The sequence below is a fragment of the Dermacentor silvarum genome, chromosome 3 (assembly GCF_013339745.2).
Source record: "Dermacentor silvarum isolate Dsil-2018 chromosome 3, BIME_Dsil_1.4, whole genome shotgun sequence".
NCBI classification, from domain to species: domain Eukaryota; kingdom Metazoa; phylum Arthropoda; class Arachnida; order Ixodida; family Ixodidae; genus Dermacentor; species Dermacentor silvarum.
This window is the reverse complement of record NC_051156.1, coordinates 231,602,741-231,627,141: the sequence shown is the minus strand read 5'-3', so window position 1 is coordinate 231,627,141 and position 24,401 is coordinate 231,602,741. Positions and strand designations below refer to the sequence as shown.

The following is a 24,401-nucleotide window of genomic DNA, read 5'->3' as shown; positions in this document are numbered from 1 at the left end:
ATTATCAGCATTGGAAACGATGCTTCAGTGTTTGGCTGATTATTCACACGTTGCGCATGGTAGTACCATATTCCTTCATGTCCTCATGAATAAACTGTGCAAGTCGTTCTCTCGTGTCCCTGTCTTTCTTGCGCTGTTCTTTTTGTTCCAATGAATCCCCAACACGCCCCGCGCTACATCGGAACAGGCATCGTGGGGTGAAGCACGATTTTCCCCTCGCCCCGTGTCCTCCTCCTCGCCCCACCCCCGATCTGCGGCGCACACGTCTCGCCACTCGGCCGCTGCATCCGTCCCCGCGCAGGTGAGTGCTGCTTTTCGTTCCCTCATTGTGGGCCGCGCCGAGTCGTTACAGATTCTCTTGGCATCACGCACTAAGTGGTTCAAGCCCTATTCGCTGTTGCACGCCGGTCCCTTTCCGCAAGGACTTTCAACGTCAGCTCACTCAGTTCCATCACACATTAAAAAATTATTATGGGGTTTTGCGTGCCAAAACCACGATACATTGTTACGGTTGTGAGACACTAGGATTATCACGTACATTACGTGAAAAATGTACCAATGGTTTAAGAAACAAAAGCACCCAGATCCTACACACATGTTGGCTTGTATGTGACGAGAAGCTTTCTTGACGCGGTTAATTAAATTCTGTGCAAGCGTACAAGTCCATGCGTACGGGTTAAAAAACCAAATCTTGCGGTTTTACATGTTAAGAGTAGAATTCTGTTTGCTTTAATTCATCGTATGCAGCGTGCAACTTCATGTAATGTTTATGTTTATCCGCCACAGAGGTCACAATTTGAATATCACGCAACTTTTCTATTAGCGCACTACACCGCTTGCAAGGTATGCTGAAATGAAAACGCCAAATCAAGCACTGCGTGCGAAACAGCCGTATATCACGAGGACGATGTATAAGGAGGGGGGAACACGTATCTTGCCACATTCGACGATTCTGTACATGTTGTTTCACACCGACCCATTCTGGAAGTCTGTACAATAATAGGCGCGCATCCCGTTACCAAATTGGTAAGTCAAAGAACTCGTAGAATATAATGGTGCTTTGCATTATGAGGTCGCTGTACTTTAAGGATGCCAATGAGCCGACATTATGTCTTTTGTAGTGGCTTTAATTACGCAGAATGTAGGTGTGCTTACAAACTGCGTTCGGCTCACACGCAGCATATGTCAAATACTACTTTGTGAAAGCGGTCATCGTCACCCTGCTCTAGTATTCAAAAATGCGTCTCGCCTATCCCGTCAAGCTTTTTTTGCAAGTACGGATCCAGCATGTTTCACCGTCGGGCATAAACGCGCTGAATGCGTGCCTCGCGTTGTCCAACGGGCAAGTGCGCCCGAAAGAGCCGCAGGCTGCTACGACAACTGCCGCATCTGCTTTCGAAAATGAGGCGCGCTTTCACAGAAAGCAAGAACGCATTCCATTCGCTGCCTCTCGATGCGATACTATTGTGTGGTTCTCGCAAGTGGACCAATAATGTAATTACGCTCCGCTACCAATCTGCTTGAGTGATTGGCGGAAATGCGTCCGTGTTGCAGCTGCTGTCTGTATATTTCGCAATTACCAACATGTCAAAGTCTCAACTGCGATTCACAAATTAAGAGAAATGTTACCTAACGCTAAGTAGCGAAGCGCAACTCTCCACCAAACATTAACTCCGCGGAGCTATATATCTTCAAGTTGCCTTCAGTTTTCGTTCGCGAACTGGCGCCAATGACCCTTGGCAACAGTTTGATTGGTTGCTCAAAACCAGTTCCGTTTTGAAGCGTCAATGGAAGACTGTGCTTTAATCATACCGTTCTGCAGACCACTAATAAATGCTTGGAAATCGTTAGTGCGTGTATACGGCGTCGTATGAGACGTCGTGCTTCTGCATAGGTTCACAGCGTACTCAGGTGAATCCGCACACACTTATGGAACTTTGATGCTGCTTCATTTACCGAAAGTAGTGAATGCTATAGGTGGGGCTCTGCGCGAACATGATGGAGAATCTGCTTGCCGTAGCGAACTTAGGTAATCAGGGCTAGCGCGGGGCTTTCTTTTACTAACGAAACACGTTTGCAGGGGCCGATCCAGGTTTTTTCTGAGAGGGGGGGGGGGGGGGGGCGTCAGCTTCTGTCAATGATGATGATGATAGTAGTCTTTTGTATTTGTCTGAATTCACCGTTTTTGTTCACGATAAACCCCACTCTTATAAGGCTAGTTCAACAGCAATAGCGAAGCCAGGTCTCAGTTTCTCCAGACTTGTAGGAATAGAATGTTCCCCAACACAGCCATGTGCTTGGCGGCTGTGCCTGCTAATGTATATGTCTGTATTATTTCTGATAATAAAATTTGGGAATATGTGTTGCAGATTCGTTATAGGTGAGTAAGCATGGGTCGGTCTTTGGAATTCTGTTCGGACACCTTGATTTCCTTAAGACGCTTCGTGTTCGACTGAGACACCTTCTTTTGCTTTGGAGGACTAAGGGTACGGCCACCCTAGCGGCAGGAACACGCGGCAAAGACGCGCGTCAAGAACGCGCGACAACGCATCATGCCGCGCGCGGCAAAAGCGGCAGGAATCGGGGGCTTTGCGGCGTGCCGTGCGAGATGGGTTCGAGACCCATTTCTGCGGCAAATGCCGCGTGCCGCGAGATGAAGAACCAATCAAGAGCGACGAGGGTGACGTCACGGAGCCATCACAACCGGACCGCCTCCGGTCCGCGCCGGGTTTTCAGTCGACGATCGTCGTCTCTCGCATGAAACAACGAGCGCTCGCGGTGTTGTTCGCTCGTTCGGAGAGCGCGGGAGACCTTATCGCGCTGCCGCGCGATAAGAGCCGCTATTCTGGACGTTCCGCTATTTTCTACGAGGCGTGACGTAGGCGTGACACTTACAAAATGGCGCCGATAGCCCCAATTTGCTTTCGTAACGTGACGCAAGTTTGACGTTTCGCCTAATAAACTATAACGTACGCATTGAATCTAGCGTTCTTTATAAAGGGAAGCAGTTTTCCTCCCCAGTAAAACTAAAGCAGCTAGCTCAAAGCGTACGATTATTCCATCAAAATCGTTTCTCGCTTCCGTCGTCTGCATGCGCACGAGCTCTCGTCTGCTTCATTAGCTAGGATGCGTGTCCTCGGGAAACGGAATGAGTCATCGTTTATTGGTGCCCACGCGCATGCTTCCTACCTTGAGCCAACATAAGCGACCTACCAGTGATGATGAGCGCGCGCTCTAGGCCGCGTTATCGCAATCTCGTGAAACGCAAGTGACTCAGCCCGACTCGTCTGGCTGAGAAGCGGCCGAATGTCATCGATAGCGTTGCGCGCGCCACAGGTATCGGCTTGCGCGACGCAAGCGCCGACACTGCCATCTCTTGTTCACTTCGCTGCTTAATCGCACCGCGAGAGGATAAAAGTAGTAGTAAGTGGTTCTTGAGGAAAGGGAAAGGTTGGCGCTATCTTCTGCAGCCCTTGAGGGAGCACGGCTCAGCGCCATAAAAGTCCCTATATAAGAAAAGTACCGCCATCTACTCTTTCCTCCGCCGCCTCCTCTCCTAAAGCGCTTGCTTTTTCTTTACTTTTTGCTTGCGAAAGCCAAGTCGACGGTGGCGCACCTAGAAAGTCCACGTTGAAGCTTTCAGGCCGGCCGCGCGCCGCCGCCGGCGACTGCGGCTGCGCAGAGTACTTTCAACATGGCTCTGAGGCGGAAAAAAAGAAAATATAAAGAAGTGAAAAGCGCGCGCTATCATCGTCCAATAGGAGATACAGGATAACACAGGAGAGAGCGAAGCGACATTTGTCAAAGGATGGCGGTACTTTTCTTATATAGGGACTTTACGAGAGGAAACATCAAGGCTCCGCCTTGCGTACATTTCTTTTTATAAATTTTTTAAAAAGTCGCCGTTGTCATAGCCTTTGATGACGCGAAAAGTCATTAATATTGATTGCAATCCAAACGCAATAGTGAAAAGCGGAAAAAGTTGCAGAAAGTTTGTTAGTTTCAACCAATATTATTTAATATAAACGTGTTTTTAATAAAAACGATGGTTCAAAGCACAAATGCCAACACCACCCGAGAGCGATGCAAATGCTATGAGCACGCGTTGTGCGCAAAATATTTCCATGGCCCCAAATGACAGGGAAAATGCGGCGATATGCATGCCTCTCGACTGCCATTGCATATGGTCGCTCATTACCATAATTCGCGCGGCTCGTCGCACCACAACTTATGGCGGAAAATCTCTGCAATGGCGGCCCAGCGCAACGTCACGCAACGTCAAATTGACGTTTACGAAACAGTCCTTGTGACGCTCCTCACGGGATGTTTCTTCAGCCAATCAGCAAGCTGACATGCCGGCTGTCTTGGAACGCCACCACATATTCGCGAAATTGCAGATGCATTGCACGGGTTTCTGCACGCTAACGTCCACTTTCTTTTTAAAGCGCTAAAGTCGCAATATAGGTGCTAAGGACCACAAAAAAGTATTAGTCGATAAAATTTGCACCTCCACGTCACGTTTCGTCATTCTGACGAAAACGCAAAATTGCATTTTGCAAAACTTCCGTTTCTCGGCACAAATTTCAAAACACGTGACCTCTGGACAGCCAATGAGAAAGCCAAGATGGCGGATAATGGCGGCCGTGCAGCCGCCATGCGTGTCCAGGACAAGGAGGATTAAAAAAAATGCATTTTTTAAAAAATCCTCCTTGGTCCGGAATAGAGCCTAAGAATAGAGCCTAAGAATAGAGCCTAAGAATAGAGCCTAAGAATAGAGCCTAAGAATAGAGCCCGCGCTCTCCGAACGCGCGAGCAACACCGCCAGCGCTCGTTGTTTCATGCGAGAGACGAAAACCCGGCGCGGACCGGCGGCGGTCCGGTTGCGATCAACGTTCTTAGTCTAAGAACGTTGGTTGTGATGGCTCCGTGACGTCACCCTCGTCGCTCTTGATTGGTTCTTCATCTCGCGGCACGCGGCATTTGCCGCAGAAATGGGTCTCGAACCCATTTCGCGCAGCAAGCCTCAAAACCCCCGATTCCTGCCGCTTTTCCCGCGCGCGGCATGGCGCGTTGCCGCGCGTTCTTGCCGCTAGCGTGGCCGTACCCTAACGCTTCCGCTCCAACGTGCCAACCACTACGCTGGTTGTTTACGATATGCGAATCACATTGTATGAAGACTCATGACCGCCACCTACAAGAATAACGATGTGGCGTAGTAGCCGAGAGCGCGAGCCAGCGTCTTTTGCTTCATGTTTTGTTTCCCACGTGATGCCACCCTTTTACACAAGGTGCGCTTCTGCTCCTGTTTCTTGTAGTTTCGTTTACCACGCGACGCCATTGTAGGCCCGCTCGCTGGCGTTGGCCGCTGACGTCACGCTCCGCCACTGCGCGCTTGAGCCTCCTATGCTTCTTGTACGACAATAAAACAGTGCGTAGTTATAATGCAAAACTTGTAGCGTACTAACGGTACTGTGCTTGTACTGGATATTGTCAATGTGTAACTGTGATCACAATCAGCGTTACAGTTATAAAAGTTGCCTATGCGTAGTTCTTAGTTTATTTGTTAGTTATTATTTATATATGAACACTTCAGCGAGATATCTTTTTCATTAAGAAGGTTGGTCGCGGAACCACCTTATTAATTGTGAAACTGAAAGCTGCATACTCCTCCCGAAGAGCAGATAGATGAATCGTAAAAGGAGTGCAGGGCGAGTTACTCCTTTGAATAAGTTGGACACAACGTTCAACTCTTAAAAATAAAAAATGCACAGCTTAACAGTTTAATATTTCATTACGGTTTATCACTGAAAAGGGAATAGAACAACGTATAACAAAAAAATCACTGCTGCATTTGTGCACTGTTTGCTCCCTGACAAATCCCGAGTTCCCTGAAAATCCACGCAAGCCAACAGCGAGAGGTGTTGAGTGGACATCGCTTCGTTTATATTTAATTGACAAAGGCTCGTCTCACATTTGGGGTACGGGCTGGGTAGTTTAATTTTTGCAGAAATGCACGATACAATTTATGTGTCACATATAGATTGCGTAACAACATGGTATGAAGTTCTTGGTGTAAATCTGGCTAGAACTCAAATCATGAGCCATTCCACTCTGTGAAGGCGGAAGACGAGTGAAGCTGTTTAGTACAATACACAGAAGCCTCCCCATTACTACGACAAAACAGAAAGGAAATTCAAAATGGAGAACGGTAACTTGTCTTTCTGGTTTTTTATATACATTCGCGGACACTTACTTTAGGCAAAAGAAAACCCTAAAACAAAGACCGTAGCTATACTTTTTTGTATCCATATTTACCTTTGCTAGTTTCAGTGTCTTGAAACGGACGTTCGGACACGGGAGAAAAACAATTATAGGGGATGCTTAGAACTTACTAAGACTATGAAGGCGAAAGTCTAGTTGGACCCATAGCGATGTGGAATGAAGCTCTGAGCCCACGCGGCGACGTATACAAGGCGCTCGAGCGCGCTGCCACCGTTTCCGGAAGGTTCTACGTACTCCGCCGCTGACATTTCCATCCTCCTCCCCAGCGCCGCCACCGAGCTTGCCCTCAACGCCCGTACTGCGCTGCTGCTGACATTTGCCTCCTCCTCCCAGCGCAGCCGTTTCCCTTTCCGTAAACACCCTCCCGCGTCACCGCTGACTTTTCCCTCCTCCTCCCCAGAGCCCATGTTGCCTTTTCCCTCAACGTCCTCCTGCGTTGAGCGCGAGGGGCAGTATGGGAACGCTGACCTGATGAGCTGCGTCGGAGCCAGCTGTGGAAGAAGACGGCGAACGCGCGAGTAGTGGCGCGAGGCGAGCGCCCTCACTTTTTATTTCGATAGCAATAATATGGACACTTCAACCGCATTTCTGCCGTCGTCGTCGCCTTCGCCGTCACCGCGAGGTTCCGTAGAAAGTCCAAGGGCGATAAAATCGTCGCCGCGCGCCGTATGCCCGAGCGAAAGCGTGTGGGGGACGCGCGCTATCGCGGAGAGCGAACGCACGGCGGAAAGCAAACGCGACCGTCGCGAGAAAGACCGTAGGGGTATGGGAGGGAGGGAGGGGGGCGGCGCGACGCTGTGCTCCGGCACCAAAGGCGTATCTTGACACTCAATCTCCCACGCGCAAGCAAGAAAGCGGGAAGGTAGCGCAGGAGGGAGCGGGGGGCGCACTTTTACACTGCCAACAACCGCGCTCGTACTTTGCCCAGCTGTGTCGCTCGCACGAACCATCTCTTATCTCCACACGGCGCCGACCTTTGTATGCGCTGTGCATTCGCCGCTCAGTTTCCGTTGAAGCGATAGACCGCACGAACCTTCGCCCGCTGCGGCGGGTGCGCTTGCTGCCAGCGTTTTGACAGTCGTCGGCGGTCATTCAGTGTGATCTATTCATGTTTGCTTGTGCGCGCTGACACTACGCGTGTTAATTCAGTTAGTAATAGTCGAGCCACATTTACCAACGCACGCTACACATGCAATGCTGCACGGATAGGCAGTGCAGCGCTACAGGTGTGTCCCGTCGCACGCGCTGCCCACGAGAAGCGCTCCTCATCAACACCACCGTTTCACACGCGGCTTATCGTGGTCATCGAGTCTCTCTTCATGTCGGTCTACTTACGCCGCAGCACACCTGCTTACTTACTAAGCTCATGTTTACTACAATTCATGTTGCTACCAAAGCCGCTCGCCTTACATCGTATGACATTGCTGTGTTGCTATCGCATTCATTGCTTCGCCCTTAGGGCGAAACTGTGACATTTTTTTTTCTAAACCTAATAACGACCTTGAAACAAAGAGATTAAGGGCTTTCGCCTTTAAAATGTCGATATCCTTTTCTGTGACGTTGTAGCGTCAAATTCCGCGCAGTGGCGACGCGGCATTGAAGGGCAGACACACGAACTGCGAAGGACAGGGGGACATATTAAGTTGAACTATTTACTGTTAAGTTGATCAATAATCATTGGTGCACTCTGACAGAAGACAACATAACACTCAAAGAAAGACGGCGTGGCTCCCGCCCTGCGCGCCTCTCCTTGGTCCAGCTACAGTGTACTATATTGTAGTGGGCTCAGAGGAGAGCGCGGGCTGATGTGTTGCATGTTGCCGCCGAGAGGAGGCGCTGCAAGACGTTCCTCCTGAAGCATGGAGCTTCTTGTGCGCGAAAAATAACAAGGAAGGGACGACGATGAAGACCGAGTGTAAAGAGCGCTGACTTCCAACTGTTTATTCTACTGACGATGCTAGGCACACGTACGAAGCGTCAGCAGGAAAGGAAATGCAAGGAAAGAAACATCAGTCAGCATGAATGGCACAAGGTGATATCCACACGATCACCAACCATCTAAAAACCGTAGTTATTCCTTTGTCAGTGGTGGCATGCTTACACACCTCTCTCCCGCACGATAAATCTTAACCGCCTCAATTATCTCTCTGACGCACTGGTCTCTGTGTCGAGATACAATCCCGCTTTTTTTTAACTTCGGCTTTTGAATGACGACGCGTAGTCTTATAACCACATTTACGGCAGTGAATCCCAAGCTTGCTCTGATTACCGTCACTTACATTCTTGCTGTGCTCTCTTAGTCTAGTGTTTATGCATCTGCCAATCTGTCCAATGTATTCGGGTCTGCAAGCCAACGGCACGCGACATACGACACCCTCGTCACAAGAGACAAAACGATTCTGGTGTTGAATCTTGCATGGTTTCTTCTCTATGATTTCTTTTCTCTCTGCAAAGGATTGAAAGTTAGCGGAGCTAAAAATCTACGCGTTTTCCAATCTTCTTTAGATTGTGGGAAGTTTGGTGGATGTACGGAATAACGGCTCTTTTCCTGCGCATGTCCGAACCTGCCACCTTGCTTTTCGTTTCCTGCTGAAGCTTCGTACGTGTGCCTAGCATCGTCAGTAGAATAAACAGTTGGAGGTCAGCGCTCTTTTCACTCTATCTCTATCGTCGTCCCTTCCTTGTTATTTTTCGCGCTGTTGCACAAGTTGCAATGAACCAACTAGCCCAGCAAGCCACCGTTCTGAAGCATGGAGGAAACACGTTTTTGCACCACCATTCCGAGGCACGTTTTTGCATTTCGCCTCCATTGAAATGCGGCCGCCGCGGCTGGGATTCGATCCCGCGACCTCGTGCTCAGCAGCGCAACGCCTTAGCTGACTGAGCCACCCCGGCGGGTAATTCTTGTTCTCTTGCCAGGCTATTGAACGTTATCTTTGTCTTCTGCATAATGATCTTCAACTCCACTCTTACACTTTCTCGATTAAGGTCCTCAATCATTTGCTGTAATTCGTCTCCATTGTTGCTGAATAGGACAATGTCATCTGCAAACCGAAGGTTGCTGAGATATTCGCCGTTGATCCTAACTTCTAAGCCTTCCCAATGTAAGAGCTTGAATACTTCTAAGCATGCAGTGAATAGCATTAGAGAGATTGTGTCGCCTTGCCTGACCCCTTTCTTGACAGGTAACTTTCTACTTTTCTTGTGGAGAACCAAAGTTGCCTTGTAGATATTTGCCAATATATTCACTTTTGCCTCTGTACTCCCTGATTATGCAATGCCTCTATGACTGCTGGTATCTCTATTGAATCAAATGCTTTTCATAATCTACGAAAGCCATATGAAGAGGTTGATTGTACTTCGCAGATTTCTCTATTACCTGGTTGATGGCATGGATATGATCCATCGTAGAATATTCCTTCCTGACGCCAGCCTGTTCTCTTGGTTGGCTGAAGTCAAGTGTTGCCCTGATTCGATTTGAAATTACCTTGGTGAATATTTTGTACAATACTGAAAGCAAGCTAATGGGTCTATAATTCATTTCTTTAACGTCTCCCTTCATATGGATGAGTGTAATGTTGGCGTTCTTCCAGCTTTCTGGTACACTTGAAGTCGTGAGACATTGCGTATAAAGGGCCGCAAGCTTTTCAAGCATGATATCTTCTCCATCTTTTATTAAGTAGACTGTTATTCCATCTTCTCCAGCCGCTTTTCCCCGCGTCATGTCTTGTAAGGCCTTTATAACTTCATCGCTAGTTTTAGAAGGGGCCTCTGTATCCTGTTCATCACTACTTCGAATGAAAGTAGCTTGGCTGCTCGGGGTACTGTACAACTCAGTATAGAATTCTTCCGCTGCTTTTACTATGTCATCGAAATTGCTGATATTACCCTGCTTATCTTTCAGTGCATACATTTTGCCATGTCCTATGCCAAGTTTTATTCTGACTTCACGCTGCGTCCATATTTTACTGCTTCCTCAATCTTTTCCACTTTATAATTTCGGATATCCCTTACTTTCTTCTTGTTAATCAGTTTCGACAGTTCAGCGAATTCTATCTGATCTCTCATGTTTCACACTTTTATGCCTTGCCGATTCTTTATTAAGTCCTTTGTTACTTGGGAGAGCTTACCTACTGGTTGCCTTGGTGCCTTACCTCCCACTTCAATTGCTGCTTCTGAGATCAGCCTAGTTACGGTTACTTCCTGTTCTAAAGCTGCATATTTGTTTGCGAGCACCAGCCTGAATTGGTCTGCTTTTACCCTTACTGCGTTGGCCTGTTTCTTCATGACTAACTTTATTATTTGACGGTGACGTTCGTCCTCGGACTCATGGTCCTTCGACGCATTCACCGCTTTTGCACGGTCCCGCTTTCGCTGTTTGTGTTCGTGTTGCTGCTGTCGACGCCTCACCGCTCTATTATATTTTTGTCTCCTGCGTGAATGCGTTACGCCGCACCCCTGGCTTTTCCAGGTAATGGTAAGAGGCAACCGATGACACCGCGACTCAGTTAATCAGGCGCGAAGGCGCTCGCGCGGGCATCGGCGTGCTTGGCAAAAGGGACGTCCCCTCGTTCGCAAGATGCTGCCAACGGAACGAGTAAGGCACGGCCGGCGCCGGGAGGTCCAAGTGTTCATGAAAAAACAACTGTATACGGCAACTTCGCGACACTACACCCCTACCAAAAACAGCTAAGCTTGCGAGCGAGCTAGTTTTACTTCTACATGGCTGCGACCACTGGTACTCTGACTGACTGAATAAACTTTATTAAAACCAGCAAGAGGTGGCTGGGCCTAGGCCTCCCACGTGGGGACGTCGAGGTGTTGCCTCTTCGCCGCCTCGCAGGCTTGCTGGGTCGCCCAGAGTTAGTCGTCGAGGTTGGAGCTACGCAGGGCAGCGTGCCATCTCGACGAGAGGGTCGTGGGATTAGTGTCGGGGTATTGTTGTCCCAAAGCATGTGTGCAAGTGTGGCTGGCTGTGTCTTGCAGATATGGCACGTGGGATTGGGGTAAATGTCTGGGTAAATCTTGTTGTAAATGTGTCATCATCATCATCCTATATTTTATGTCCACTGCAGGACGAAGGCCTCTCCCTGCGATCTCCAATCACCCCTGTCTTGCGCTAGCGTATTCCAACTTGCGCCTGCAAATTTCCTAACTTCATCATCCCATCTGGTTTTCTGCCGACCTCGACTGCGCTTCCCTTCTCTTGGTATCCATTCTGTAACCCTAATGGTCCACCGGTTATCCATCCTACACATTACATGACCTGCCCAGCTCCATTTCTTCCGCTTAATGTCAACTAGAATATCGGCTATCCCCGTTTGTTCTCATCCACACCGCGTAACGAGGGGCAAGTGTTGGTTTGTAGCAGGCGGAAAGTTGTCGCCTGCGCTCGGGATAGCTTGCTGTGCGGGCCGGGGAAAGTCCTACGCTCTAAGTAGAAGGATTTCACTACATCATTGTAGCGTCTCAGGCGATCCCTACCGGTGGGGGCAGCCTCCCCGTCTCCCGCGCGGTTAACGAGCCCTCGCGCTAGGGAGTAGGTAACCTCGTTGAGGTTGGGGAGGTGCGGGTGGACGGTGCCTACATGAGCTGAAAATTAACCAGACGCGTGTAACCTGATGGTCGGTTGAGCGGGGTGCTTGTTGCAAGATGCGCAAGGCTTGGTGGGAGATACGGCCGTTGATGTAGTTGACAACGGCGGAGCGGGAATCAGAGACGATGGTATGGCATGTTGGGTCTAGTGTGGCTAGCGCGATGGCCACTTCTTGAGCTTCCTCAGCTTCTGGGGTTAATAGGCTGATAGCATGGTGGAAGGAGCCTTCACGTGTGGTGACGGCTGCAAAGCGGGTACCGTGGGGATATTCGGCTGGCGTCGACGAAACTCACACCGTCGTTGCGAGCAAGGGCTTTGGTGAGAGCCGTGGCACGTGCTGTGCGGCGTGCGCGGTTGTATTCGGGGTGCATGTTTCTGGGGATAGGGTCGGCGTGAATCCAGGCTCGTATGGTGGAGGGGATCTGGTGTTTATGGCCGTGTTGATGGTGGTGGGTAATACCGAGCGAGGTAAGGATGTGGCGGCCCGTCGCTGTGAGTGTGAGTCTCTCCCGCTCAGAGCGGCGTTGGGCCTCGATGAGCTCCTCCAGTGTGTTATGGACGCCTATTTGAAGGAGGAGGTCAGTGCTGGTGTAACCGGGGAGGCCGAGGGCTTGTTTATAGATACCGCGTAGGAGGATGTTGAGTTTGTTTTGTTCAGCCTTGTACCAATTTAGAAACGCAGCAACGTAGGTGATGTGGCAAATTACGAATGACTGGATTAATCGGAGGAGATTCTCGTCTTTCATACCCCCACGGCGGTTGGAGACCCGCTTCAAAAGTCTCATGGTGTTGAATGCATTGACCTGGATTTTTGCGAGGGATTTCTCCGTTCGCCTCTATAAGCATGCCGAGCACACGGATATTGGTGACGAGGGGGCTGCCATCCGTGAGGTGAAGCGCGATGTCTTCGTATTGGCGGTTAGCGGTGGAATGTCTCGGACGGCGGCCATGGCGAGTAGGCCTGTAGAGGAGGAGTTCAGGACTTCTCGGGAGAGCAGCGAAGCCCCGTGCCTTGGAAATAGGTCTCGACGGTTTCAATAGGCGGATTGTAGCGCCGTTTCCATATGGCCGTCACTGCCTGGATGGGCCCATATGGTGATACACCCCTACTAAACACAGCTGAGCTTGCGAGCGAGCTAGCTTTACTTCTACATGGCTGCGACCACTGGTACTCGCGAAAAATACTTTTAAAGAATGCCGGAGGCTATATTTTCTCGAGAGGGCCTTCACCCTGGCAGCAAGGGGCGATGCAAAAATCTGAAGGGGGGGTTCAGGACATCCGGAGATCCCCCCTGGATCCGCGCCAGCACGTTTGGAAGAGGTTGTGGGCGTTCAGTACGTCATAGAAGAAATGTTTTGGTATATAGGAGCGCTATAACGTTCCAAACTGTTTCCATTCCATTTCTGCAATCAACCCTCCACGTTTGGTCAAACATTATTCGGGCCGCTCCGCGTCGCCTGGCTTATCAGGCACCGCGAGAACTCCTCATCTGAGATTATGTGCACACACTGCTTATGCATGAATAGACCGAACAAAATAAAAAATAATTATTGCCGATCTACGCCTTTTCCGCCATCACGTTATTGGTCAACAGTTTTTGGGTGACGCCCACTTCACTTGTCTGTCACGCGACGTTACAAGACCACGAGAAGATGCCACGTGACAGTGAGTAGCACGCGTGCTTATTATGCCGAAAAAAAAAAGATATTTATTTTTTCCGGGATAGCCGGAGACTGCCCCATTCCAAAAGAAATAGAAGATGGCTGCCCGTGGATTGCTCTGGCACTGCCTACTCAGAGGTGCTAAGCAGAGTGGATTTATTTGCTTATAATAAATGAATTTGCGCGTGGCAGTAAAACGTCGCCGAGCCCCTTCACCACGTACACGACCTCGCTCTGCCAACTCTTCTTCGCTGAGGACCCGTTTCAGCGGCAGTTTTAACCTGCCACGCCGCCGCGATTTGTGGAATAGCCACCGAGAACTAATCAAGGGAAAGCGGGCCAATCGCAGACGCCGGCACCGCCCTCCTCATCAGGTTGTCTACTTTCACGGCGCTAGCTCGGGCCCATCGAAAACCCTCTTCACTTCTGCACGCTCTTCTTCTCAGCCAATTACATAAGAAAACCTGTCAAGGTAGGCAGTGCTATTCGCATTGAAAGCAAGCAAAAGTGACCTCTTTTAAACGAGAAGAGCGATTGATTGGGCTGTTGAAACAACGCTGCGGGTCACCTCCCGATGCTTGCTTGACGCTTACGTAAGTTTGACGTCAGAAGATTTGCGGCCAAATGCTTGTCGCTTTAACCAAGACTGCGCTGTCACATTCGAGTTGACGGGTTGTCAATTAATGTAGTTCTGGAAAAACGCATACTGCTCACGCTTCTGTGATTTTTTTCGCAAGCTTTACCGCAATAAGTCACCACGCACTGCGCATCATATCAGACCAGCCCATCTTGTGTCCTCGCGACATGATCATCAGCTTAAAGTGGCGCCTCCGAACTAAGCTCACTGACCGCTACTTCTTCGTCAGTAGAATCAGCTTCCAGCTGACATCGTGCGTATAACTACTGATCGTAACGCTTCTTGTTAGCGGTGTGAAAGGACTTTTCAAACTGTAAACTCGTGTTTGTTAATAATACTTCCACACTTTTTATCAGCGCATTGCAATACGTCATTCTCGCTGTACTGTTGAAGGTTGATTTTTCATTTTTATTAGTTGTGTTTTTAGTTGTATAGTAGCAGATGTATTTCTGCTTACGACGTATTTGCAAATCATGCCTGAAGTGCTTCGAATTGCTGTTATAGTTAATAGTGGCACATTTATTTATCTATGTCACATTACAGTTTTGTTGCGATTCAATTTTCGCTGTATTTATTTAGGTTGTTTTTATGCTTATTTGTATATGTTAAGAACTTGCGCTACCCTGATATATTCATTGTTATGTCCCCCCTATATAATGCCTTTCGGGCTTTCAGGGTACTTTGAGTGAGTGAGTGAGTTCTGAATGGAATAGTTTTACGTTATACGGCCTCAGGAGAAGCAAGATGCACAAGACCTAGCCATCGAAAACGCCCATATCGACAAAAATCATGGGGCACATACCTCAACAGTTTGCAGTAAGTATTACTGGTAACTTCGTAGTTGTCCGTTCTTAGCATTGCTGTATAATCTCCTATTGCTACGCTAGAGCGTTCGGGTTCGATGCCAACAAAGTACAGATTTGTTCTCGGCGGCACTTCGCCTGACGTGGCAAAAATCATTTTCGCCACCTACATTTGACAAGAGCAAGATGACATTCTACTGCCCGACAGACATGCGACCGTCAGATCATGGTTATGGCACTGTTTTTTACATGTGCTGCGGACATGTAACAATTGTGGAATACAGGTACTGTAAAAAAAAGCGCAAGAAACGCGTGACCCGACGGTGGCTGCCAGGGGCGTAGCCAGGGGCGCCAGGGGCGTAGCCCCCCCCCCGAAAAAAATTTCTGGCTACGCCCCTAGTGGCTGCGGAGTAAGGGCGCAGCACTGCTTGCTTTCATATTGTCACTGTTGGATGTGTGTGGAGGTACGTCCGGCAAATTGCGGCAAAATAATAAAGGGGGCTGCGGATCGCTGCGGGAATCGCTTTGCGCGAAGATGGTGTTTCCCTGCCTAGCGACTGTTTGCCAGTAGACAAGGCACGAACCAGTCGAAGACATTTTCACTGTCAACTGCCTCGCTTATCGTACATTCGTTGCGCACTATCATGCACGTGCTGAGTAAGGAATGGCGACGACGCAATGACATGACACTGGAATCACTGCGGCAAAATGAAGAAGGCGGAACGACGACTGGATGGCGACGATGTAAAGACGACATTCGCATGACGACGGAATGGCGATGTGACGGCGATGGCACGGTATGACGACGCTGGACCACGTGATGCGGTGGCCGATTGGATGACGGCATTATGGTGTTAGGAATGGATTTCAAGAACCCGACGGCATGACGATGCTAAAATAAATACATGACGATGACGACAATGCGAATCACTGCGACAATGGAATGACGAAGACTGCATGATGGCAATGCAGTGTTGCATTACGACAACGATTTATGACGACGACGCCCATTGTATAACGACGCTGGAGCGACTACGAAGTTATGACGACGACGATGTGAAGACCAAGTGCTGGTCGGTGGAATGCCAATGCTCGACGACTGTATGACGACAGTGACATGACGGAAGCGGCAAAATTCGGCAGAGGCGCTTAAAACTGCTTACGTGCGGGAATGCGACAGCGTTTGTAGGCCTCGGAATGTCGCGAACGCGCTCGTTTTATACACTCATGACGTGGCGCCACCCCATTGACTGCGCCGTCACGTGCACAATGACGCACGCACTAGGCGACAGCTTTAGTCAGCCAGATGGCTGCGAGGTGATGTGTGCAATGACGCACGCATTAGACACACCTTTAGAAGCGTGGAGCCGCCGTGATGTCGGGGAAGCGTGCTCGCACCCCGGAGGCCCACCGAGACCGAAATGTACCCAATTTTCTTACCGAAGCCAATAATTTACTTTGGTTACAGTGTGATAACGTCAAGCGCTGACGCGCCACTGCGTTATCGCGTGCACTGATATCAGCAGCGGATAAGCAACCGCTGCCTATAAAAGTGCGTCAAACGAATAAACGCATACATCTTGTTCTGCACCTGCCACGGCTGTTTCTTTGAGTACGGCTGCCGCACGCTTCTACATCTACTGGCGACGAGGATGGGATGCCGGCGGCTTGCCACTTGCTTCTGCTGTTGCTGCTGAAGACGACGACAGCCTGGCTGGTGCTGCAATGGCGAAGGTGGGAAAAATTGATAATTTTGATGAAAAGAGTGAGAGCTTCGAGTCCTACTTGGAAAGATTTGAGCTTTACGTCTTGGCAAATGATGTGGCTGAAGGCAAGAAACTATCTGTATTCTTGACGGTAGTAGGACCTCGAGTGTATGAAGTATTGAAGAACCTGCTAATACCTCACTCCCCAGCCAGCAGAACGTATGACGAGGTCACGACTCTGCTGAAAACCCACTACAGTCCCCGAAAGGCCGTGATCGCGGAAAGGTGCCGATTTAACCGAAGAGTGCAACTTGAGCAAGAGACGGTAGCCGAATTTATTGTTCAGCTGAAGCACCTGGCTAGAAGTTGCGATTTTGGCAAATTTCTCGACGAAGCGCTTAGAGACAGGCTTGTCGCCGGGCTACGCTGCGCCGACGCTCAACGTGAGCTGTTTGCAGCTGAACAGCTGACATGCGAAGAGGCATGCAAAATCGCGTTAAATCGTGAACTAGCTTGTACACAAACTCAACAAATGAAATTAGAAGAGCCCCAAGGTAGATCGCAAAGGTCGACAGGGCTAGAAGTTGATGTTCTGAGGAAGGGCAATCGTGCTAAGGAAAGCTACCGGGTCAAGACTGAACCCCTAGAGTGCTTCCGTTGCGGTAAAAGTCATACGCCCGAAAGTTGCCGGTATCGCGAGTACAAGTGCCACAATTGCGGTGAGCAAGGTCACTTGCGGATAAAGTGTAGACAGAGCACAGGCAGACCGAAGGCGCTAAATGCAATCGATTGCCGGGAAGACGATTCCGACGAAGATCAAGAAATATACAGCATGACAATAAATAAGTCTGCGTACTATGTCACTGTTCACATGGAAGAACAAGCCATAAGAATGCAAATTGACACAGGGGCTTCCGTCACCGTCATGCCGAAGTCTGTTTTTCAGCGCAAGTTTCCACACTTGACGGTCAAGAAAGAGACTGTTCCTTTAAGGACATACACAGGGGAACTGGTGCCGGTCGTAGGATCGGTGAACGTGCGAGTCGAGCATGGTGATCAAACTGAGATTTTACCTGTGCTGATAGTAGATGACTGTGGACGAGAGTTGCCATGTCTGCTTGGTCGTAACTGGCTGAGAAAGCTTAAATTGAACTGGCAGGAAGTTCAAGCTTTACAGCAAGACGATGCCGTGAATGAAATAAACAAGATGTATGCGTTTATTCGTTTGACGCACTTTTATAGGCAGCGGTTGCTTATCCGCTGCTGATATCAGTGCACGCGATAACGCAGTGGCGCGTCAGCGCTTGACGTTATCACATACAGGAATCGCCCTGAGGAATGAAACGTCAATCCTAGCATTTTTTACGTATTTTACTTGTAGTGGACAGTGTGCTTCGCGTCCGACGAAGACGAAGACAAAGAAGCTCGACATCATGGCCGCAACATCAGCTTAGTTGCCCCGACGAATAAATTTTTATTTGTTCCGTTCCCACAAGTTGGTGACCTCGTACGTGATCCCGCATCGCAACTATTCGTCCCACCGCTTCTCTTCGACGCCATGGAATCCAACTCCCAAGACAATGCCGCACCTTCCATCGGCACACTCAAACTTACCGAGTCTTGCCCCGCAGATAGTGAGCTCTGGTTTCTCCACATCGAAGCGCAGTTCCGCCGTCACCGCATCGCATCGCAGACGGCCAAATACGACAATGTCGTGAGTGCACTCAGCTCGACCACCACAGCTTTGATCCGCGACGTTTTGCTCACTCCCCCACCCGACAACCCCTACGACATCCTCAAACGGGAGTTACTTCGACCCACGACCGACTCCGAGTCACGACGCATCCAACAGCTTCTATCGGAGGAACTTGGCGACCGAAAGCCGACCGAGCTGCTTCGTCGCATGACCCTGCTACTCGGAGGCAATTCATCTTCAACGGACTCAAAAATCGTCCGCGAGCTCTTCCTTCAGCGTCTACCGAATCAGGTACGGATGATTTTATGTGCCTCACCTGCGACAACCTCCATTGAAGACTTAGCAACAACGGCAGATCAGATCATGGATACTTCCCATCCTTTCGTATCTGCCATCGACCGTTGTCAGGCACCCGTCTCGAGTCCGTTACAGTTAGAGCAGCGCTTTGACGAACTCAGCGCCTCAAACGCACAGCTTGGCTCGCAAGTGCATCAACTAACTACTGAGCTAGCTACCTTGCGTTTCTCTGCGGGTGGAGACCAGTCGCGTCATCGCACGCCTAACCAAAGCAACTCCCGCTATTCCACTGCCGCTATTTGTTGGTACCACGCCCGACACGGCACTCGTGCACGTCAGTGCCGTCCACCGTGCAACTTTTCGGGAAACGGTCGGGCCAGTCACTGATGACGGCAAGTGCTTCCGACCCTACGTCAAGCAGTCTCTTCTACGTCACCGACCGCGTAACGAAAGTTCGCTACCTTGTAGACACTGGTGCAGAAATTTGTGTGCTGCCGCCTACCTTTGACGACCGAAGACGACATCGCCACGCCACGTCCTTTCTCACTGCGGTCAACGGTTCTAATTTTAGAACGTATGGCAAGAAATCAGTGACTCTTCATCTCGGACTGCAGCGTCCCTTTCGATGGCTATTCACCGTCGCTGACGTCCGTGGCCCCATCATCGGTGCCGATTTTTTGTGGAAGTTCAACTTGGTTGTTGACCTACGCCTATGCCGCCTGCTGGACTCCACGACAAACCTGTCGGTACAAGGCATCACCACAACTGCACCGCCCTTGCGTCTCCTACAAGCACACACCCAGGTATCGACACCTTGGTCCACCATCCTACAAGAATTTCCAGAGTTATTTCAACCCCCCTCCCCTGATCGCCCAATCCTGCACAAGGTCACGCACCACATTGTCACGAAAGGACCACCAGTATATGCCCGACCACGCCGCTTAGCACCTGACCGCCTAAAAATTGCAAAACAGGAATTCGATCACATGCTCGAGTTGGGTTTCGTTCGGCCTTCTGCTTGGGCGTCCGCTTTACACATGGTTCCAAAGAAGACAGGTGATTGGAGGCCATGCGGAGATTACCGCGCGTTAAACAAGTGACGATTCCCGACCGCTATCCTATTCCTCACATTCACGACTTCACCGCTTCGCTTCACGGTTGCTGCATATTCAGCAAAGTGGATCTAGTTAAAGCTTACCATCAGATTCCTGTGGAGCCTTCCGACATTCCTAAAACCGCAATCACCACACCATTCGGCATGGTTGAATACGTCCGCATGCTCTTCGGTCTCAGAAATGCTGCTCAAACATTTCAGCGGTTCGTTGACCAAGTGCTACGTGGGCTGACTTGTTGTTTCGTCTATTTATACGACATTCTCGTTTTCAGCCGATCTGCTGCGGAACATGAATCGGACCTCCGTAAGGTCTTCGAACGTCTCCGTCAATACGGCCTCGTTATCAACGTCTAGAAGAGCGAGTTTGGCGTCGATTCCCTTGATTTCCTCGGGCATCGAATTGATCAACGTGGCATCCAGCCCGTCTCACGCCGCGTTCAAGTAATTAAAGATAACCCGCAACCGTCGACCACAAAGGAATTGCGGCAATTTCTGGGCCTCATCAATTACTACCGCCGTTTCATTCCTCGTTATTGTGCATCCGTCTTGCAGCCGCTGCACAGCCTGCTCTCAAAAAAAAAAAAAAAACCAAGCAAACACGCCTTTATTATGGACGAGTGCTGCTGAAAGTGCTTTTGCCACTGCCAAAAATGCTCTCGCTTCCGCCACTCTTCTAGCGCACCCAAAGCCAGATGCGCCAATTTTCGTTATGGTGGACGCGTCCGACATAGCTGTTGGCGCTGTTCTTCAACAGCTGGTTGACAATGCTTGGCAGCCCATACATTTCTTCTCGAGGAAGCTGACAGTGCAAGAAACTCGCTACAGCACTTTCGGCCGCGAACTCCTGGCAATCTACCTCGCAGTCCGCCACTTCCGTCATAACCTCGAAGGTCGCCGGTTCTTTATTCTCACCGACCACAAGCCACTGATTTATGCTATTACTTCCAACAGTTCCTCACACACGCCACGTGAAATTCGCCAACTTGCCTATATTGCGGAGTTCACTACCGACATTAGACATATCAGTGGTACCAACAAGCCCGTAGCTGACGCCCTGTCACGGATTCACATCAACGCAACTCAAGTCGCTCGTTCTGGCATCGACTTTATGCGCCTAGCTACTGCTCAGCGCACAGACCCCGAACTTTTGACACTCCGAACTGCGAACAATTCCCTGCGCTTCGAAGAGGTCTTGCTACCTGGCTGCGACTATACCGTCATTTGCGACGTGTCTACAGGTCGGCCTCGACCGTACGTACGTCCCACAAGAATTCCGACCACAGGTCTTCGACGCTCTACACTCCTTATCGCACCCAGGAGTGCGAGCTACGCAACGTCTTGTCATCTCCCGCTACCTTTGGCCCCGTATGAATGCTGATGTCCGTTGCTGGGCGCGGTCGTGTATCCAATGCCAGCGTGCCAAGGTCAACAGACACACCATGAGCGCGCCGGGTCATTTTCCACCACCAGACGTTCGTTTTCGCCATGTTCACGTCGACATTGTGGCGACGTAGTAGCCACGTAGTGGACAGTGTGCTTCGCGTCCGACGAAGAGAAAGAAGAAGTTCGACATCATGGCCGCAACATCAGCTTAGTTGCCCCGACGAATAAATGTTTATTTTTATCCGAGTCCTCCGTTCCCACATCCTCTTTGCGCCGTCGGCCACTTTTGCTATCATCTTCGGTCGCGCCGACTACGACGGATTTTCGCGTAAAGGGGCATATCATGTCTTCGCATTAATGACGACAACGCAGTGGTGATGATGGTGTGACTATAAAGGCATGACGACAATGGGATGACGACCGTGCAATCACTACGACCTGATGACGACGAGACAACCATGTCGTGTTGGGGCTCACGTCCGCGCCTACGTGCATCAGCTGACGCCGCGGTCGAGGGCGCGATTCCCGACAACAAAGGGACAGCCTGGCCGTCGCTCCGTCCAGCAGCGGGTGGAAAAGGAGAGTTGCGGGAAATGGGCGAACGCGCTCACAAAGACGACGGAGCGCCCGCCGCCACAAAGAAAGCCCGAAGCCGGGGATAAGCACCGCCAAAAGCCGTCGCTTAGAACCACATAATGAAGCGAAACCTTCGCGGATGGCACAGCGTCATTTCCGTGCAAAAGTAGCAATATAGGAAGACGCATTGTACTCTGTCAGAGACTGAAATAAGCCAATTAGCAACACAATATAGGACAAAAACGCTAAATGAGGGTCAAGAAAGAGCGCCCGCTGACAAAGGACGTAACTTCAAGGCCTGTAGAATTGTTCCCAGGTAAGACACAGCAAGTCATTGACTGAACTGTTTACCAACATGGTTGGTTCAGAGCCTCCACTGAGGCTCCCAACGAACCAGAACTTATTTCATGTCCACGTCGACGGTGTCCCTTTGACGGCGCTAATAGATACTGGAGCCCAGGTGTCCATAATGAGTTCTAACCTCCGTCGTCGACTGAAGAAGGTTGTAACGCCTGCTACTACACACGCCGTACGCGTCGCCGATGGCAGCACTGTTGCCGTCACTGGAATGTGTACTTCCCGGATAAGTATCGCCGACCACCACGTTCCAGTTCTTTTTACAGTGCTGACCAATTGTACCCATGACCTAATCCTCGGACTATACTTTTTTACGGCGCATTCAGCTTTGGTCGACTGTTCTACCGGTGTCCTTTCCCTCTAACTTCCTCTACTCGCGCATATTCGTGCTGAACTGCCGAAAAACTTTAGTACGACCACCTTCGTCCGCCTGCCGCCTAAAACCTTCACTTTCGTCGATTTGCTATCACGTTTATCTGTGACCGATGGAGATTACGTCGCTACACCTGTTCCTGCAGTGTCCTTTTGACGCGCGATATCACTGTGCCCCACTCCGTCGTAACCGTCGCCGATAACCGGACATGCCTTACCGTCTTCAATTTTGGCCTAACAAAGCAACTTCTACCCCAAAGCATATCGGTTGCAACGCTGCGTGCTATAGGAGATGACCACGTCACGGCGTTTTCAGTAGACGGCTGCTCCGATTCTTCACCGTGTCCACGGGATGCTATTTGCCTTGACGCAACCTTTAGTCCCATGATTGTTCGGTCCTATTGCCTGAACAAGCAGCAGCTCTCTGTCGCTATTTGGTTTCCTACCAAGACATCTTCGACCTCAACAATCGACAATTGGGGCAGACTTCAATTGTTAAGCACCACATAAATACTGGTGCTGCCAGTCCTATTCATCGCTGGCCATATCGAGTTTCTGTTTCAGAGCGTAAGGTTATTCAAGATGAAGTGCACAAGATGCTTGCCAAAGGCGTTGTTGAACCCTCGTCGAGCCCTTGGGCGTCGCCCGTTGTGCTTGTTAAAGAATGCCACAGTTTCGCCCTAAGGGCGAAGCAATGAATGCGATAGCAACACAGCAATGTCATACGAAGTAAGGTGAGCGTCTTTGGTAGCAATATGAATTGTAGTAAACATGAGCTGATTAAGTAAGCAGGTGTGCTGCGGCGTAAGTAGACCGACATGAAGAGAGACTCGATGATCACGAGAAGGCGCGTGTGAAACGGTGGTGTTGATGAGAAGCGCTGCCCGTGGGCAGCGCGTGCGAAGGGACACACCTGTAGCGCGGCACTGCCGATCCGGGCAGCATTGCATGTGTAGCGTGCGTTGGAAAATGTGGCCCGACTATTACTAACTGTGGTGTGAGCGCGTACAAACAAACATGAATAGATCACACTGAATGACTGCAGACAACGACTGTCAAAACGCTGGCAGCAAGCGCCGCAGCGGGCGAAGGTACGTGCGGTCTATCGCTTCAACGGAAACTGAGCGGTGAATGCACAGCGCATAAAGGTCAGAGCCGTGTGGAGATAAGAGACGGTGCGAGCGAGCGACGAGCGCGGTTGCTGGCAGAGTAGAAATGCGCCCCCCTCCCCCCCCCCCCGCTCCCTCCGGCGCTCGCTTCCCGCTTCCTTGCTTGCGCGTGGAAGATTGAGTGCGTTCGCTCTCCGTGACAGCGTGCGTCCCCGCACGCTTCCGCTCGGGCATACGGCGCGCGGCGAAGATTTTATCTATACGGAACCTCACGGCGACGGCGACGCCGACGGCAGAAATCCGGTGGAAGTGTCCATATAATTGCTTTCGCAATAAAAGAAAGATGGCACGTGGCGCTTCTGCGTAGATTATCGTCATCTAACCCGAATTACCAAAAAAGACGTCTGCCCCTTGCCTGGCATTGACGACGCCTTCGATTGTCTCTACGGTGCCAACTACTTCTCATCAATAGACCTTCGGTCTGGTTATTGGCAAATTTCTGTGGATGAAAAGGACCGAGAGAAGACCGCATTTGTCAGCCCTGATGGTCTATATCAATTCAAAGTTATGCCATTCGGTCTATGCAATGCCCCAGCCACATTCGAGCGTATGATGAACTCTTTGCTTCAAGGGGTCAAATGGTCAACACGTCTTTCCTAACTAGACGACGTTCTCGCATTTTCGCCTACATATGAGACACACCTTGAGCGCTTTTTGTCAGCTGTTCTTGAAGTCTTCCGCGAGGCTGGGCTCCATCTAAATTATTCGAAGTGTCACTTCGGTCGTCGGCAGATTACAGCGCTGGGCCACC

At 50.2% G+C, this 24,401-nt stretch overlaps 1 protein-coding gene across 1 annotated transcript in view; it reads left to right on the top strand.

Annotated features, from left to right (window-relative positions):
* The first annotated feature begins 209 nt into the window (after positions 1-209).
* The window catches only part of LOC119446858 (uncharacterized), a 147,528-nt gene continuing 123,336 nt past the window's right edge, over positions 210-24,401 (top strand). Inside the window, exon 1 of the mRNA XM_037711434.2 lies at positions 210-301. The gene's annotated coding sequence lies outside the window, so the exon portion shown is untranslated. The remainder of the gene's footprint in view (positions 302-24,401) is intronic.